Source organism: Acinonyx jubatus, chromosome A2, assembly GCF_027475565.1.
Source record: "Acinonyx jubatus isolate Ajub_Pintada_27869175 chromosome A2, VMU_Ajub_asm_v1.0, whole genome shotgun sequence".
Taxonomy (NCBI): Eukaryota; Metazoa; Chordata; class Mammalia; order Carnivora; family Felidae; genus Acinonyx; species Acinonyx jubatus.
In genome coordinates, this window is record NC_069383.1 from 114,839,790 (window position 1) to 114,857,428 (window position 17,639).

The 17,639-nt window shown below is 39.8% G+C and overlaps 1 protein-coding gene across 11 annotated transcripts in view; it reads left to right on the forward strand.

The window, feature by feature from the left end:
- ATP2B2 (ATPase plasma membrane Ca2+ transporting 2) overlaps positions 1 to 17,639 on the forward strand; it is a 384,493-nt gene that overhangs the window by 164,794 nt on the left and 202,060 nt on the right. For all 11 annotated transcript variants that reach the window (XM_053218944.1, XM_027042626.2, XM_027042629.2 and 8 more), the window contains exon 3: positions 15,939 to 16,033. The gene's annotated coding sequence lies outside the window, so the exon portion shown is untranslated. The remainder of the gene's footprint in view (positions 1 to 15,938; positions 16,034 to 17,639) is intronic.

Consider the following 17,639-nt stretch of genomic DNA (forward strand, 5'->3'; position numbering starts at 1 on the left):
AGATTAATTAAAGGACAGATAGGAACCATCTTGACAGTCATATTCAACTGATGCAGGTTTGGGAAATGCTGACCTCAGTCAGCCATTCTCAAACTTTCTGTTTCAGGACCTTTACACTCAAAAATGATTGAGATCCTCAATGAATTTTGCCATTTACCATGTCAGAAGTGAAACTAAGTGAAACTAAGATTTTAATACTTACTTATTAATGCATTTTAAAAGAACAGTAATAAGCTCATTATGATAACATATACAACATATTTTGTGAAAAATAACTGTATTTTCCAAAACAAAAAAAAAAATTAGTGAGAAGAGTAATGTTGTTTTATATTTTTGCGAATCTCTTTAATGACTTAATTGAAGACAGCTGGATTCTCATCTGCTTCTGCATTCAGTCTGTTTTCATGTGATGTTTCAGTTAATGTATATGAAGAAATTCCAGCCTCACAGAGATAGGCTTTTGGGAAAAGGAAGGGTATTTTAATAGCCTTTTCAGACAATTGTAGATATTCTTCTTTGATACTACACCCAAACTTCACAAGTGATAGTGTATTCATTTGCTAGGGCTGCTATAACAAAATACCACAGACTGAGGAGCTTAAACAGCAGGAGTGTATTTTCTTACAGTTCTGGAGGCCAGAAGTCCAAGATCAAGGCATCAGTAGGGTTGGGTGTCTTTGCAGGACTCTCTCCTTAGACTCTTCTCTCTGTGTCCTCCCATGGTCTTTCCTCCATACGCACACATCCCTGGTGTCTCTTTGTGTGTCCACATTTCCTCTACTTATAAGAACACCTGTCATATTCCAGTAGAGCCCACCCTAATGGCCTCATTTTAATTTAATTGACTCTTTAAAAGCCCTGTCTCCAAATACAGTCATATTCTGAGGTCCTAGGGGTGTTAGGACTGCACCATATGAATTCTGAAGAGACCATAACTAATAGCATCTTAAAAATTAGTTGCCACGAAGAATCTAAAGCCATGTTAATGAACTTATCCACCTTCACATTGAAATCCATTTTTTTCCCTCTCACACGGTGATGAATGTTTACCCATTCCTGCTTTTGTAACGTTATGCATTGGTATTCAGAAAATATTGGCTCATTGAGTTATGCAGATCTTTCAAATATTTGCACATTTTGTTATAAAATATTTCCTAAAAATCGCATTTGTTATTCTACTCCTGACCTCATCAGAAACATCTTTGTCTTTGGGAAGCTGTCAGGCTCATGATGACAGAGACAGTTTTCCAAAATTCCAGTGTTTGCTCTGAAAGCTCAAACGTCATCATTGGCAACAAGTTACTGTCCGTTGTTGTCCTTGAAGTGATAGGCTCACTTTGTTCATTTTTGAGAAAATGTCTGCCAAGTACTCAAGTCTGAATAACCAACATTTGTCAGTTCTTTTATGCAAAAACGGCATTTCATGAAAACGGAGGCTAATTCAGCTTGCAACTCAAACAATCACACAACAGCTTTGCCTCTAATACCTGTTACACTTCACGGTACAGCAGTAATGTTCAATGAATGCTTTGCCTTTTCTGCTCCCAATGATTAATAAAACTCATCATGATTACTGCTTCACCCAAGACGTTCCCAAGTGAACCTGGCATTCTTCACCACAACTGTGTGGTGATGAAGAATACAGTGACCGCTGGGACAATCTGATTTGTCTCCCTCGATTCACCATTGCTTTTGCAGCAGCAGTGGAAATATCAACACAGTGAAGGTGGCAATAACATCCTACTGTTATTAGGGAAATAGTTTTGACTTTTCAGACCCTCTGCAATGGTCTTGGGACCCTCTCAGAGGCATGTGGGCCACACTATGAGAACTGCACCCTAGAGAAAAATGCAGAGAATATTTGGGGCCAGATAGTGCAGAGCCTCAAAAATGACCTGAGTGCCAAAGTCATAAGAGCTGGATATGATCCCAGCTCTGCCAGTGTGGAACTAAATGGCCTTGGGTAAGTCAGCACCCTCTGGAAGCCAGAGACTTCACACATGAAGAGTGGTAGGTGCTTCCTGCCCCCAACCCCAGGGTTGAGGAGGGGAGGAAATAAGGCCCAGATGTGAGAGCCTCTTGTAAATGGTAAAGCATAGCCCAGGCAGGAGGAAGCAGCAGCAGTGGGGAATAAGGCAAAGTTATGTACTTTCACATCCTGGCTTAAGCCACTTATGATTGACAACACTGCCTGGATCCCTGTATTCCCCTGAAAAGACCTAAGAAGGCTAGGCCTAGTGGCCCTGAAAGAGATGCCCAACTGGATCAGTGTCTTTGGGGTTCTGCTCTAAGTTACCCACCACTACATCTACGAGTTTGAAAGGAAAAGGCCTCCTAAAAGCCCAGAGCTCCTCTTGTCTCCTACCAGACAGATAGATACTCACCTGAGTCAAGTGGAAATCTAGAACCCCATGGGAAGTATCAAGCATGTCAGGAATTCTGATTTGATCTGCTTATCAGTGTTAAGAAGATAGAGGTGATTCTTGAAAACTCAAGCGAACTGAGAAGCACTTGTTGAGAGGGTTTCAGGTGGGATTCTGCCTCCAGGAAGATAGAATTTTCTTTTTCCTATTTGTCTCACTAAATGTGACTAAAATCCCTGGACATTATATATAAAACAAACACTAGAAAACTATGGGGAGAGGAAGTTAAGATGGCAGAGCAGCATGGAGACACTCAGCTTGTCTCATCCCTGAAATGCAGCTAGATCAGCATCAAATCATTTTGCAGAACTAGGAAATTGAGGATTAAAACAACAATCTGCATAACTTGAGCCACAGAACTCAGCAGGTACACAGTGTGGAGAGGTGAACTGGGGGAGAGAAAAGCTGTGGAGGGTAGGGAGCTGGTTTTGTGGAAAGAAGACAGAGGGGGAGAGTGCAGGACAACACTCCCCCGAAAGTAGCTGGAGAGAGAGAGAACAAATGAAAACACTTGCAGGGGACTGAACAAGAAATCTGTTCTCCAAAACCACTGACAGAAAGAAAGGAGAAGGTTTCAATGCTACCAGGACTCTATAAACAGTGGAGCACAAAGTCTGAAGTTCTGGAGTTCAGTGCCTGGTGGTGCTCTGGTGGGGAAGTAGGGTGAATCTCCAAGAACGGGCAGAGGGGTCTGAGGGGTCCATGTGCACATGGAGAGAAGCAGTTCCCCTGCTTGGAGTGCCTTTGGTAGAGGCCATACGGCCTCCCAACAGGCAAAGGTCCTAGCAAACCCTGGAGAGCAGCCACAATTTGCTGGTATTGGGAGAAAGTCACCAGAGTACAGTGAAACCTGTATATTGTGATTCATAATCTCTGAACCTCTGCCACTGTTTGATCAAACAAACGTTTTCTGGGGCAAGCTGGCACCCGCCCATTGCTCAGCAAGATCCCCCCCCCCTGCCCCACATAATCAGTGTGGGCCAAGCTGTGGGGGTCTCTGAAAACTGAGGATTTGAAACACAAACCCATCTGAGATAAAACTTTGAAAGGAGGTGCCCCCTGGCAGGCAGATGGCTTAGACATGGACAGGATAGCAGTGGGGAATGGATGGAGGTCTGAGACAAAGGAAGGGTGCTTGATTGCAGGTTGGTGAGAGTGTGAAGTTCCTGTGCCAAAGACTAGAGAGCTGGGTGAAGCCATTTCCACCTCTCCTGTGCACATGCATGCTCTCTGATCCACTCCAGTAAGCGAAGCTGTGCCATATAGTAGATAATGGAGCCACTACACCAAGCCCCGCCCCACTGCACCCTCCAAGCATATCAGCTAGAAAATTAGCACAAGTCACTCCACCTGCTTTGTGTACAGACTTTAGAGTAGTTCATATTTTCAGTTCTAGGGGAAATTGGATGTAACTTCCTTCGGGTTTCATTCTGTTTGCTGTTTCATTTATTAGTTCATTCTGTTGCTTCTGTTTTTGTTTAAATTGTTTATTTCCCCTGTATTTTCTTTTCCTTGGATATAGAAAAAGAAATTTTTATTTGTATTTTTTTAATTTTAATTTTTTTCTTATTTTTACTTTATTTTTATTTTTAAAAATTTTTTATTCTATTTCATTTTATTTAATTCATTTTATTCTGTTTTATATTATATATTTTTTTAATTTTTAAATTTTTTCTTACATTTTTTTCTTTTCTTTCTTTTCTTTCCCTTTTTTCTCCATTCTGTCAAGCTTCTTTCAACAAGCAGACCAAAACACACCTAGGATCTAGGTTCTTTTATTTGATTTTTTTTATTTTTAATTTTAATTTTTTATTTTATTAATTTTTTCTTCCTCCAAAATGATAAAATGAAGGAATTAACCCCAAATAAATATCAGGAAGCAATGACAGCCAGGGGCTTAATCAACACAGATATAAGCAAGATGTCTGAACTAGAATTTAGAACCTTGGTAATAAGAATACTAGCTGGGGTTGAAAAAAAAGGCCTAGAATCTCTTTCTGTGGAGATAAAAGAAGTAAAATATAGACAGAACGAAATTAAAAATGCTATAACTGAGATGCAATCTCAAATGGTGCCACAATAGCAAGGATGGATGAAGCAGAGCAGCGAATCAGTGATATAGAAGATGAAATTATGGAGAATAATGAAGAAAAAAAAGAGGGAAACAAAGGCAAAAGAGCATGATACAGGTATTAGAGATCTCAGTGGCTTATTAAAAATGAATAACATCTGAATCATCCCAAAACATGCAGAGAGAGAAAAGGGGGCAGAAGGTTTATGTGAGAAAATTATAGTGGAAAACTTTCCTAATCTGGGGAAGGACATAGACATCAAAATCCAAGAAGCACAGAGAACTCCCATTAGATTCAATAAAAACCGACCACCACCAAGGCATATCATAGTCAGATTCACAAAACACACAGACAAGGAAAGAATTGTGGAAGCAGCAAGGGGAAAAAAATTCCTTAACCTGTAAGGGAAAAAAGATAAGGTTTGCCGTAGACCTATCCACAGAAACTTGGCAGGCCAGAAAGGAGTGGCAGGATATGTTCAACATGCTGAATCAGAAAAATATGCAGCTAAGAATTCTTTATCCAGCAAGGCTGTCTTTCAAAATAGGAGAAATAAAGAGTTTCCCCAGACAAACAAAAACTAAAGGACTTCATGATCACTAAACCAGTCCTGCAAGAAATTTTAAGGGGGGTCCGTTGGAGAAATGATGAATCAGTACAAAAAAGATCAAAAGCAACAAGGATTAGAAAGGACCGGAAAACATCACCATAAACACCAACTCTACAGGCAGCACAAAGGCACTAAATTCATATCTTTCAGTACTCACTCTAAATGTCAATGGACTAACTGCTCCAATCAAAAGATACAGGGTGTCCGAATGGATAAGAAAACAAGACCCATCTATATGCTGCTTGCAAGAGACCCATTTTAGACCTAAAGACACCTTCAGATTGAAAGTAAGGGGATGGAGAACCATCTATCTATCATGCTAATGGTCATCAAGTATGGCTAGCTGGAGTAGCCATGCTTATATCAGACAAACTAGATTTTAAAATAAAGAGTGTAACAAGAGATGAAGAAGGGCATTATATCATAATTAAGGGGGTCTGTCCACAAAAAAAGACCTAACAATTGTAAATATTTACACCTCCAATGTGGAAGCACGCAAATATATAAATCAATCACAAATATAAAGAAACTCATTGATAATAATACCACAATAGTAGGGAACTTCAACACCCAACTCACAACAATGGACAGATCATCTAAGCAGAAAATCAACAAGGAATCAATGACTTCGAGTGACACACTGGACTGGATGGATTTAACAGGTATATTCAGAACATTTCATCCTAAAGCAGCAGAATACATTCTTCTTGAGTGCACATGGAACATTATCCAGAATAGATCACATACTGGGACACAAATCAGCCCTCAACAAGTACAGAAAGATTGAGATCATACCTTGCATATTTTCAGACCACAATACTATGAAACTCGAAATCAACCACAAGAAAAAATTTAGAAAGACCATAAGCACTTGGAGATTAAAGAACATCCTACTAAAGAATGAATGGGTTAGCCAAGAAATTAAAGAGGAAATTGAAAAGTACATGAAAACCAATGAAAATGAAAACACCAAAGCACAAAACCTCTGAGATGCATCAAAGGCGGTCATAAGAAGGAAGAATATAACAATCCAGGCCTTCCTAAAGAAGGAAGAAAGGTCTCAAATACACAACCTCACCTTACACCTAAAAGGGTTGGAAAAAGAACAGCAAATAAAGCCTAAAACCAGCAGAAGTGAAATAATAAAGATTAGAGCAAAAACCAATGATATTAATTAAAAAAAAACAGATCAGTGAAACCAGGAGTTGGTTCTTTGAAAGAATTAACAAAATTGATAAATCTCTAACCAGATTGATAAAACAGAAAAAGGAAAGGATCCAAATAAATAAAATCAAGAATGAAAGGGGAGAGATCACAATCAATACCACAGAAATGCAAACAATAGTAAGAGACTATAATGAGCAATACATGCCAACAAATTGGGCAATCTGGATGAAATGGACAAATTCCTAGAAACATATAAACTACTAAACTGAAACAGGAAGAAATAGATAATTTGAACAGACCCACTACCAGTGAAGAAATTAAATCAGTAATCAAAAACCTCCCAAAAAAACAAGAGTCCGGGGCTAGATGGCTTTTCAGGGAAATTCTACCAGATATTTAAAGAAGAGTTAACACCTATTCTTTTGAATCTGTTCTAAAAAAATAGAAATGGAAGGAAAACTTCCAAACTCATTCTACAAGGCCAGCATTACCTTGATTCCAAAACCAGACAAAGACCCCAGAAAAAAGAGAACTGCAGACCAATTTCCCTGATGAACATGGATGCAAAATTTCTCAAAAAGATATTGGCAAACCAGATCCAACAATACATTAAAAGAATTATTCACCATGATCACATGGGATTTATTCCTGGGATGCAGGGCTTGTTCAATATATGCAAATCAATCAATGTGATACATCACGGTAATAAAATAAAGCATAAGAACCACATGATCCTCTCAATAGATGCAGAAAAGGCCTTTGAGAAAATAAACCCAAGAATGTAGGAAAAGAAGGATCATTTCTCAAGATCATAAAGGCCATATATGAAAGATCCTCCACTAATATCATCCTCTATGGGGAAAAACTGAGAGCTTTCCCTCTAAGGTCAGGAACATGACAAAGATGTCCACTCTCACCACTCTTATTCAACATAGTTTTGGAAGTCCTAGCCTCAGCCACTAGACAACCCAAAGAAATAAAAGGCATCCAAATTGGCAGGGAGGAAGTCAAACTTTTCACCCTTCACAGATGACATGATACTCTGTGTGGAAAACCCAAAGACTCCACCAAAAACCTGCTAGAATTGATCCATGAATTCAGCAAACTCGCATGATATAAAATCAATGTACAGATATCCATTTCATTTCTATACACCAATAATGAAGCAGCAGAAAGAGAAATCAAGAATCTATCCCAGTTACAGTTGCACCAAAAACCATAAAATACCTAGGAATAAACCTAACCAAAGAAGTGAAAAATCTATATGCTGAAAACTATAGAACGTTTATGAAAGAAATTGAAGATGACACACAAAAAAATGGAAAAACATCCTATGTTCATGGATAAGAAGAACAAATATTGTTAAAATGTCAATACTACCCAAAACAATCTACATTTTCAATCCCTATCAAAATAGCACTAGCATTCTTCACAGAGTTAGGACAAACAATCCTAAAATGTGTAGGAAACCAGAAAACACCCTGAATAGCCAAAGCAATCCTTAAAAAGAAAACCAAACTAGAGGCATCACAGTCCTGGACTTCAAGCTGTATTACAAAGCTGTAATCATTAAGACTGTATGGGGCTGGCACAAAAACAGACACATAGATCATTGGAACAGAATAGAGAACCCAGAAATGGACCCATAAACATGGCCAACTAATCTTTGACAAAGCAGGAAAGAATGTCCAATGGAAAAAAGACAGTCTCTTCAGTAAATGGTGTTGGGAAAATTTGACAGCGACATGCAGAGGAATTAACTTGGACCACTTTCTTACACCATACACAAAAATGAACTCAAAATAGATAAAAGACCTAAACATAAGAAAGGAAGCCATCAAAATCCTAGAGGAGAAAACCAGCAACAACCTCCTTGACTCTGACTGCAGCAACTTTTTACTTGACACATCTCCAGAGGCAAAGGAAACAAAAGCAAAAATGAACTATTGGGACCTCATCAGTATAAAAAGTTCTGCTCATCAAAGAAACAGTCAGCAAAACTAAAAGGCAACCGACAGAATGGGAGAAGATATTTGCAAATGATATATCAGATAAAGGGTCAGTATCCAAAATCTGTAAAGAACTTATCCACATCAACACCCAAAAAACAAATAATCCAGTGTAGAAATGGGCATAAGACATGAATAGACCGTTTCCAAAGAAGACGTACAGATGGCTAACAGACACATGAAAAGATGCCCAACATCACTCATCATTAGGGAAATACAAATGAAAACCACAATGAGATACCACCTCACAACTGTGAGGCTAAAATTAACAACTCAGGCAACAACAGATGTTGGTGAGGATGTGGAGAAAGAAGACCCCTTTTGCACTGCTGATGGGAAAGCAAACTGTGCAGCCACTCTGGAAAACAGTATGGAGGTTCCTCAAAAAATTAAAAATAGAACTGCCCTATGACCCAGGAATTGCACTACTAGGTTTTTATCCAAAGGATACAGAAGTGCTGTTTTGAAGGGGCACATGCACCCCAGTGTTTATAGCAGCATTATCAACAATAGTCAAAGTATGAAAAGAGCCCAAATGTCTTTTGACTGATGAATGGATAAAGATGTGGTGTGTGTGTGTGTGTGTGTGTGTGTGTGTGTGTGTGTACAATGGAATATATTTACATATATTCCATTATATAATATATATGTAATATATATATATATATATATATATATATATATGTAATAGAATATTACTCAGCCATCAAAAAGAATGAAGTCTTGCCATTTGCAACAATGTGGATGGAACTAGAGTGTATTATGGTAAGCGAAATAAGTCAGAGAAAGACAAATATATAATTTCACTCATATGTGGAATTAAAGATACAAAACAGATGAACATAAGGGAAGGGAAGCAAAAATAATACAAAAACAGAGACAAACCATAAGAGACTCTTAAATACAGAGAACAAACTGCGGGTTGCTGGAGGGGTGTTGGGTGCGGGGATGGGCTAAATGGGGGAGGGGGATTAAGGAGGACACTTGTTGGGATGAGCACTGGGTGTTATATGTAAGTGATAAATCACTAAATTCTATTCTTGAAATCATTATCACACTATATGGTAACTAACTTGGATTTAAATTTTTAAAAAAGATGAAAAATAAAATAAAACTTTCCATAAGTTAAAAAAGAAAAGAAAAGAGAAAACTCTGAAAGACAGAGAAAGGACAAGCCTGCAAGGGACCTGAGGACCCAAGAAACAACACAGTAGTGAGTTTGTAGTGGTGGTGGTTTTTCCTCATATATCACAGCGTTGGAGAAAGAAGCCAGAGATGAGAAAATGCCAATAGGTAGTTGAGGGGTAGGGGGAAGCCTGTTATCTCTAGCTAAAGAACAAGGAAGGGGACAGCCTAGCAAAACTGACACTTTTAGACAAAAACTGCTGTACTCCAGCCAAACACCATAGAAAACATTTATGGCCATACATGCACCAGCAGTGATCCTGTGGGGAGACTAGACTTTTAACTTCATCAGACTATGAGGCAACCCCAAGTCCCACACTGGGTGGTGTCAGAGAATGCCAAGTAGGGAGCCAGGGCTTTTTTTCCCCACCAGGTGGTAATTAGACGTCACCTCCAGCCCCCAGGGTACCAGTGGAGACCACACTGGGAACAGTAACAAGTCATTCCTACTCCTCTTAGCCAGGGAAGTATCAGTCAGGGCCTAATTGGGAGCTGTCATTCCCAACCCCCCTTCTTTTGCTGGTGCTGTGTCATGGAAGCCTGCTGAAACAAAGGTTTAAATAATAAGATCCAAGGCCCATAACCTCATATCCCAAATCCCCACATTTCAATTAAAATTCCCCAATGCCAAGAACTAATTCATTCAGTCTTAAACTGAATGAAAAAAAAGGCAATCAGTAGATGCCAACATTGAGATGGCAAAAATGTTGGAATTATCTGACCAAGATTTTAAAGTAACCATCATAAAAAATGCTTCAAGGAACAGTTATGAACACACTTGAAACTGATGAGAAAAAAAAATAAAAAGAAAGTCCCAGCAAAGAAATAGAAGACTTAGAGAAGAGCCAAAAGGAAATATTAGAACAGAAAAATATGATAACTGAAATTAAAAGAAAAAAAAACCTCAATGGATGTGCTTAACAGCAGACTAAAGGGGACAAAGGAAGGAATCGTTGAACTGGAATATAGAACAAAAGAAACTGTCTATCTGAATAGCATATTAAGCTTAAAAAAATAAAGCCAGGGAGCCTGGGTGGCTCAGTTGGTTAAGCGTCTGACTTTGGCTCAGATCATGACCTCACGGCTTGTGGGTTTGAGCCCCGCGTCAGGCTCTGTGCTGACAGCTCAGAGCCTGGAGCCTGCGTCAGATTCTATCTCCCTCTCTCTTTCTGCCCCGCCCCTGCTCATGCTCTGTCTCTCTGTCTCTCAAAAATAAATAAACATTTAAAAAAAGAAAAATAAAGCCTGAGAGACCTGTGGGACTGTAACAAAAGTTCTAATGTTTGTGTCATTGAACTCCTAGGAGATGAGAAAAGGAGTGGGGCTGAAAAAGTACATGAAGAAAAAAATGGCTGGCAACTCCCCAGATCTGGTAAAAACAAAACAAAACAAAACAAAAATGTCATAAACTTACTGACTCATGAAGCTAAGAAAACTCCAAAGAAGATAAACCCAAAGAAATGTACATCAAGACTCAAAATAGTAAACTTCTGAAAACTCAAAAAAAAAAAAAAAAAAAAAAAACGTGAAAGCAATGGAAGGAAAATGACAACTCACTGATAGTGGGGAAACAATTTTAAGGACAGTGGATTTCTCATTAGAAACCCTAGAGGCCAGAAGGAAGTGGTACAACAGTTTTCAAATGCTGAAAGGAAAGAACTGTCAACTGAGAACCCTATTACCAGGAAAACTATCCCTCAGACATGAAGGGGAATCGAGATCTCAGATGAAAGGAAACTGAGAATTTGTTGCCAGAAGATCAGCCCTAAAATAACAGAAAGGAGTTCTCCAGACAGAAAGGAAACAATTTTTTAGAAAGGAATCTTAGAACACCTGGAAGGAAAAAAGAATATGGTAAGCAAAAATATTGCTAAATGCAATACACATTCTTTCTCCTCTTGAGCTTTCTAAATTATGTTTGGTGGCCAAAGCAAAAACTACAACACTTATAGATGTGGTTGTGTTTGTAGAAAGACAAACAGAAAACAAAAAATAAAAGGATAGACTTAAAATTTAACATATCAATAATTACATTAAATTATTAATGTAATAGACCTAATAGTTGCATGGGAGAATTTTACCAAATGTTTAAAAAATTAACACCAATTCTACGCAATGTCTTCCAGTAAATAGAAGCAGAGGGAACACTTTCAGTTCAATGTATGAGGCTAGTATTACCCTGATATCAAAACCAGACAACAGCATAAAAAAATGAAACTATAAGCCAACCTCCCTCATGAATACAGATGTGAAAAATCCTTCACAAAACATTAGCAATGAGAATTCAGTAATATATAAAAATAATTATGCTTCAGGACCAACTAGGGTTTATTCAAGAATGCAAGGTTGCTTTAACTTTTAAAAATCAGCTAATATAATCCACCATGTTAATGGGCTGAAGAAGAAAAATCACATGATCATATGCATCAATGCAGGAAGCATTTGATGAAATTCATTACTCATTCATGATATAATGCTTAGAAAAATATGAATAGAGAACTTCCTCAACTTGATGAAGAATACTGACAAAAACCTACAGTTAACATTATACTTAATGATGAAAGACTGAATGCTATCTCCTAAAACTGGGAACAAAACAAGGATGTCAGCTCTCACCACTTGCCTTCAAATAGTGCTGGGCAGTCTAGTCAGTGCAGTAAGACAAGACAAGAAAAGGCATGCAGATTGGAAAGGAAGAAACAAAATTGTCCCTATGTAGAGATAACGTCATTGTCTAGATTAAAAAACTCCGAAGGAATCTACCAGAGCAAGGAGGCAAACAAACAAAACAAAACAAAAACCCTGCTGGAACTAATAACCAAGTTTAGGAAGGTCACAGGATACAAAATAAACATACCAAAACATTGTTGTATGTCTGTATACTAGCAAAGAACATGTGGGCACCAAAATTAAAAATACGAGGCCGTTTATAATCACACACAAAAAATATAGGTGTAAATTTAACAAAACATGCACAAGACTTATATTCTGAAGACTACAAGATACTGATGAGAAAAATCGAAGATCTAAATGAATGAAGTGGCCCTAGTATGTTCATGGATCGGAAGACTCAAGATAATAAAGATGTCAATTCTGTGCAGTTCCTATCAAAATCCCAGCAAAATTTTTGTAAATGTGAAAAAGATTATTCTAAAAATTATGTGGAAAGGCAAGGGAGCTAGAACAGCTGAAGCTGTTTTGAAAAAGAAGAATAAAATGAGAAGAATCATCCTACTTCATTTTGAGACTTATCTAGAAACGAAGGCTGTGTGGTGTTGACAGAAGGATGACACATGGATTAATGGAATGGAACAGAGGATCCAGAAATAGACCCACACAACTGACTAATATTTGACAAAGGTACAAAAGCAATTCAATGAAAGAAAGGTAATAACCTTTTCAACAAATAATGCTGAAGCAAATTGGACATCCATAGGCAAACAAGAGCAACAACAAAAAATCTGTCTAAGTCTCACATGTTACACAAAAATTGGCTCAAATGGATCATAGACTTAACAAACAAAATTTAAAACCACAAAACTTTTAGAAGAAAAGTTAGGAAAATAATTCACATTAGTCTTAATCCCAAAAATATCCATAAAAAATAAAAAGTAGATACAGTGATCAAAAAGAATGAAATCTTGCCATTTGCAACATTGTGGATGGAACTAAATGTATTATGCTAAGCGAAATAAGTCTATCAGAGAAAGACAAATATTTGATTTCACTTATATGTGAATTTTAAGAAACACGACAGGTGAACATAGGGGAAGGGAAAGAAAAATAAAATAATATAAAAACAGAGAGGGAGGCAAACCATAAGAGACTCTTAAATATAGAGAACAAACTGAGGGTTGCTGGAGGGGAGGTGGGAGGGATGATGGACTAAATGTGCAATGGGCATTAAGGAGGGCACTTGTTGGGATGAGCACTGGCTGTTATATGTAAGTGATGAAACACTAAATTCTATTCCTGAAACTAGTACTACACTATATGTTAACTAACTTGAATCGTAATTAAATACATAGGTAGATGATAGATAGATAAGATAGATAAAAAGATAAAGTTATCTTTACCAAAATTAAAAGCTTTTGTACTACAAAACACTTTGTCAAGAGGAAGAAAAACAAGCTACAAGCTGGGAGAATGTATTTGCAAACCATGGAATCTGACAAAGTACTAGTAGCTGACATAAATTTTAAAACTCTCAAAATTCCACTGTTAAACATATGTAACAATCCAACCCCAAAAATGGGCAAAAGTCACGAAGGGACATTTCTCCAAAGATGTGCAGATAGATGGCAAATACACACATGAAAATATGTTCAACATCATTAGCCAATAAAGAAATACAAGTTAAAACCACAATGAGATATTTTTACACCTATCAGAATGGCAAAAATAAAAAATCATACCAAATGTTGAGCAGGATGCAGAAAAATTAGATCATTCATAGGTGGGTGAGAATATCAATTGGTACATAGCCATTCTTGAAAAACAGTTTGGACGTTTCTTTTATTTTTTAAGTTTATTTATTTATTTTGGATGGGGGGAAGGCTGGGCAGAGAGGAAGAAAGAATCCCAAGCAGGTTCCACGCGCACACTGTCAGTGCAAAGCCTGACACAGGGCTCGGCTCAGTCTCACAGTGAAATTATGACCTGAGCCAAAACCAAGAGTCAGATGCTTCATCAGCTCAGCAACCCAGGCTCCCTTGGCATTTCTTTTAAATTTTTTTTTAACGTTTTTATTTATTTTTGAGACAGAGAGAGACAGAGCATGAACGAGAGAGGGTCAGAGAGAGGGAGACACAGAATCTGAAACAGACTCCAGGCTCTGAGCTGTCAGCACAGAGCCCGATGTGGGGCTCGAACTCACGGACCGCAAAGTCATGACCTGAGCCAAAGTCCGACGCTTAACCGACTGAGCCACCCAGGTGCCCCTGGGCATTTCTTTTAAACACACATGCGCACACACACACACACACATACACACACACACACACACACACACACACACATACACACACAACTAAATATGCAACTACCCCACAACCCAATTGCACTCTTGGGCATTTATCCCAAATAAATGAAAATTTATGTTCACACAAAAACCCTGTACACAAATGTTTATAGTAGCTTTACTCATTATAGCCAAAAACTGGTAATAACCCAGATCTCCTTTAGTAGATGAATGGATAAACTGTGGTCCATCCACATCATGGAATTCTACTCAGCAATAAAAAAGAGTGAACTATTGATATGCACAACAACCTGAGGAATCTCCAGAGAATTAGGCTGAGTGAAGAAAGCCAATCTCCAAAGGTCACATATTGTGTGATTCCATTTATAGAACATCATTGAAAGATCAATATTATAGAGATGAGAACAGAATCATGATTTCCAGGAGTTAGGGATGAAGGCAGGGAGGGAACGGATGTGACTATAAAGGAGGGGCCCAAGGAAGCCATGCTGGTAGAACAGATGTGTATCTAGATTGTGGTGGGGCTTACATAAAACTACAAAGTGATACTATTGCATAGACCTACACACACACACACACACACACACACACACACACACACAAGTACATGTAACCTTGGTGAAATTTGAATTAGCTCCAGGGACTGTACTAATGTCACGTGCCTCGTTTTGCCAGAGCACTAAGCGTGAGATGTTGACTCAGGTCAGCTGGGGGAAGGTGCATGAGAGCTCATCGTGGTACAAGATGCTAGCACTGGGGTCAGCCAGAGGAAGGTTCCCTGCACCTCCCTGTGCTGTGAGATGCTACCACTGGGGTCAGCTGGGGGAATGAGCACTGGATCTCCCTATATATTTCTTTAAAGCTTGCTTTGAATGGACAGTTATCTCAAAATAGAAAGTTACAAATGAATAAATGGATAGATAGGTACAGAAAGGGAACCTGATACAGGAGAGACATTTAGCTCTCTTCTGCTATTTATTAAACACATCTACAAGTGAAGGCATTTACACATATTATACTTCCGTTACTCCTCTCAAAACTCCTGAATAATAGGTATTAGTATTTCTGTCCTGCAGATGGAGAAGCAGACTCAGAAACATAAAGCCTCTTGCTCCAAGGCCTCTGTGCACACCCCTGCCCACTCTGTCCCACTCCTTCTGCCCTTGAAGGCCGCACCAGCCAGCAGATGAAATACCCCATCTGACACCCTGCTGGTAATGGACTTGCTCCCCTAAGAGGGCCTGAGGCCTGGGAGGTCTTGACGGGGAAGTCAGGGGGTGGGTCCCCATATGGCGAGGTCAGCTCCTGGGAGGTATTTAGGGAACTGAGCCACTCCTGCTTCTCCTCTGTCTCCATCTACCCCTGACGCAGGCCCTCACCCAGTGCTGGCCCCTAGGTCCCACTTCACTGCACTGTTCCCTTCCTATTCTTTCCTGACTGGCTCCCCATCGGGTCACCCACCCCTAACCAATGCCATCTCCCCTTTTCCAGAGCTGAACTTCATCACCCAGTCCCCAGAGCCAGCAAGACATGGGTCCCATTTCCCGAATCCTGGCGCCTTTCATTTAACCAGAAGACGCAGAGGGGTAAGTTGGAGATGGGTTTGGCTGGGGTGGGAGTGGGATAGATGTGGAAGAGGGCACTGTTGGGGGGCTGCTAAATGGAGGGTCAGCTGAGCAAGAAAGCAGAGTTTGATGGCAGCTCCCTTCCCTCTGCAACCTCAGAGAAGACACATGAATTATTTATGCACCATTGTTTTGGTTTGGGAAAACTGCCCCACATCCCTTTTGCATTTAAATAGGGATTATGGCCTAGAAGTTGGAGAAGGAAGGCAGCATCACTTGTCATCCTGAGCTGAGTCTCACCCTTATATGTAAAATGGGGGACAATGGCAGCATCTCCCTCTTGTGAAGTCCAAGCAAAGATGACCCATGTAAGGTGCTTAGCAGAGTTGCTGGAACCAATAGGTGCTCAATAAATGCTTACAGAATGGACAGACACGCTAGGTGCCTAATGTGTGTTCGTTAAATGGGGCGGCCCTCTCTCTGGTGTCACAATCCCACTCAGCCTTCTGGGGCCAGCCCATCTGGCAGTTCTGTAAGATTTCTCCTGCTCCTCACTGGGAAGCATGTCTTTCTCTGTATTCCTGAAGCCCATTCTTTGGGGCTCTGTTATTGCCTTGCTCAGTCCACCTTACATTAATACACCTGTGAACCTCAAAGCCCAGGCCTGCACCCCCCCCCCATGTCAGGAACCAGAGTTCATGCAGCTCATCTTTCGGCATCAGACCCAACTTACCTTCAGAAAGACTGTCCTCTGAGCCAGAGCTGAGTCAGCGTCTCACCTGACCTTCCCATGCGGTGTTGTTAGTCCTTTCACAGATGGGAAGACTGACCCAGAGAGAAGTAACCTCCCAGACAGGAGCAGGGGGAACCACAATGTGCCTCCAAGATTCTGCGCTCAATGCCTACTACCCCACTCTGCCTGGGCTGAGGGAGAGGAATACCTCTGGACAGAACTGGGGAGGGAGCAGACAGGCAGACTGGCCACGCACCTCTGTCCCCCGCCTCACAGATCACCCAGGCTTCTGGCTTTGCTGAAGTTTTGTTTCTCGCCCCAGCACTCCGGGGCTAACCAGATTGTTTCCAAACATGTTACATAATTGCTCACATATTTATTTATGCCATCTCTTGAATATTAAACGATCGATAATATGGAACAGAAACATGGGTGTTTAAACCCAGCAGCTTTTGACAAGCGTGGGTGGGGAAGGAGGTTGAAGAGAGCCATCTCTGAGCCATTTATGGGAGGAGAAGGTGACATTCCCCGCCCCGTCCCTCTTCATTTCCCAAGATGACTTGAAAGGCTTCCCAGGCCCATGGTTGACAATTGCCTAGCAGAGTTTTCACTGTGGGGTTTAGCTGCATTTATTACATAATGAAAAAGATGCATTATCATTTCCTAAAGGATGCCTAAAGCCAGAGCCTGACCACATGTTTGCTTATTCTTGAGTGTTTATTGAGCACCCTTTGTGTGCAGTCACTGTTAGGCTTTTATTCACCCCAGGGTGCCCTCAAGAGTGAAACAAACAAGACCCCTGTCCTCATGGTACTGACACTCCAGTGGACAGGTGACCAAATAAATAGCATCAGAGCATAACAAGCATTGTGAACGGAACAAAGCGGGTGGCAG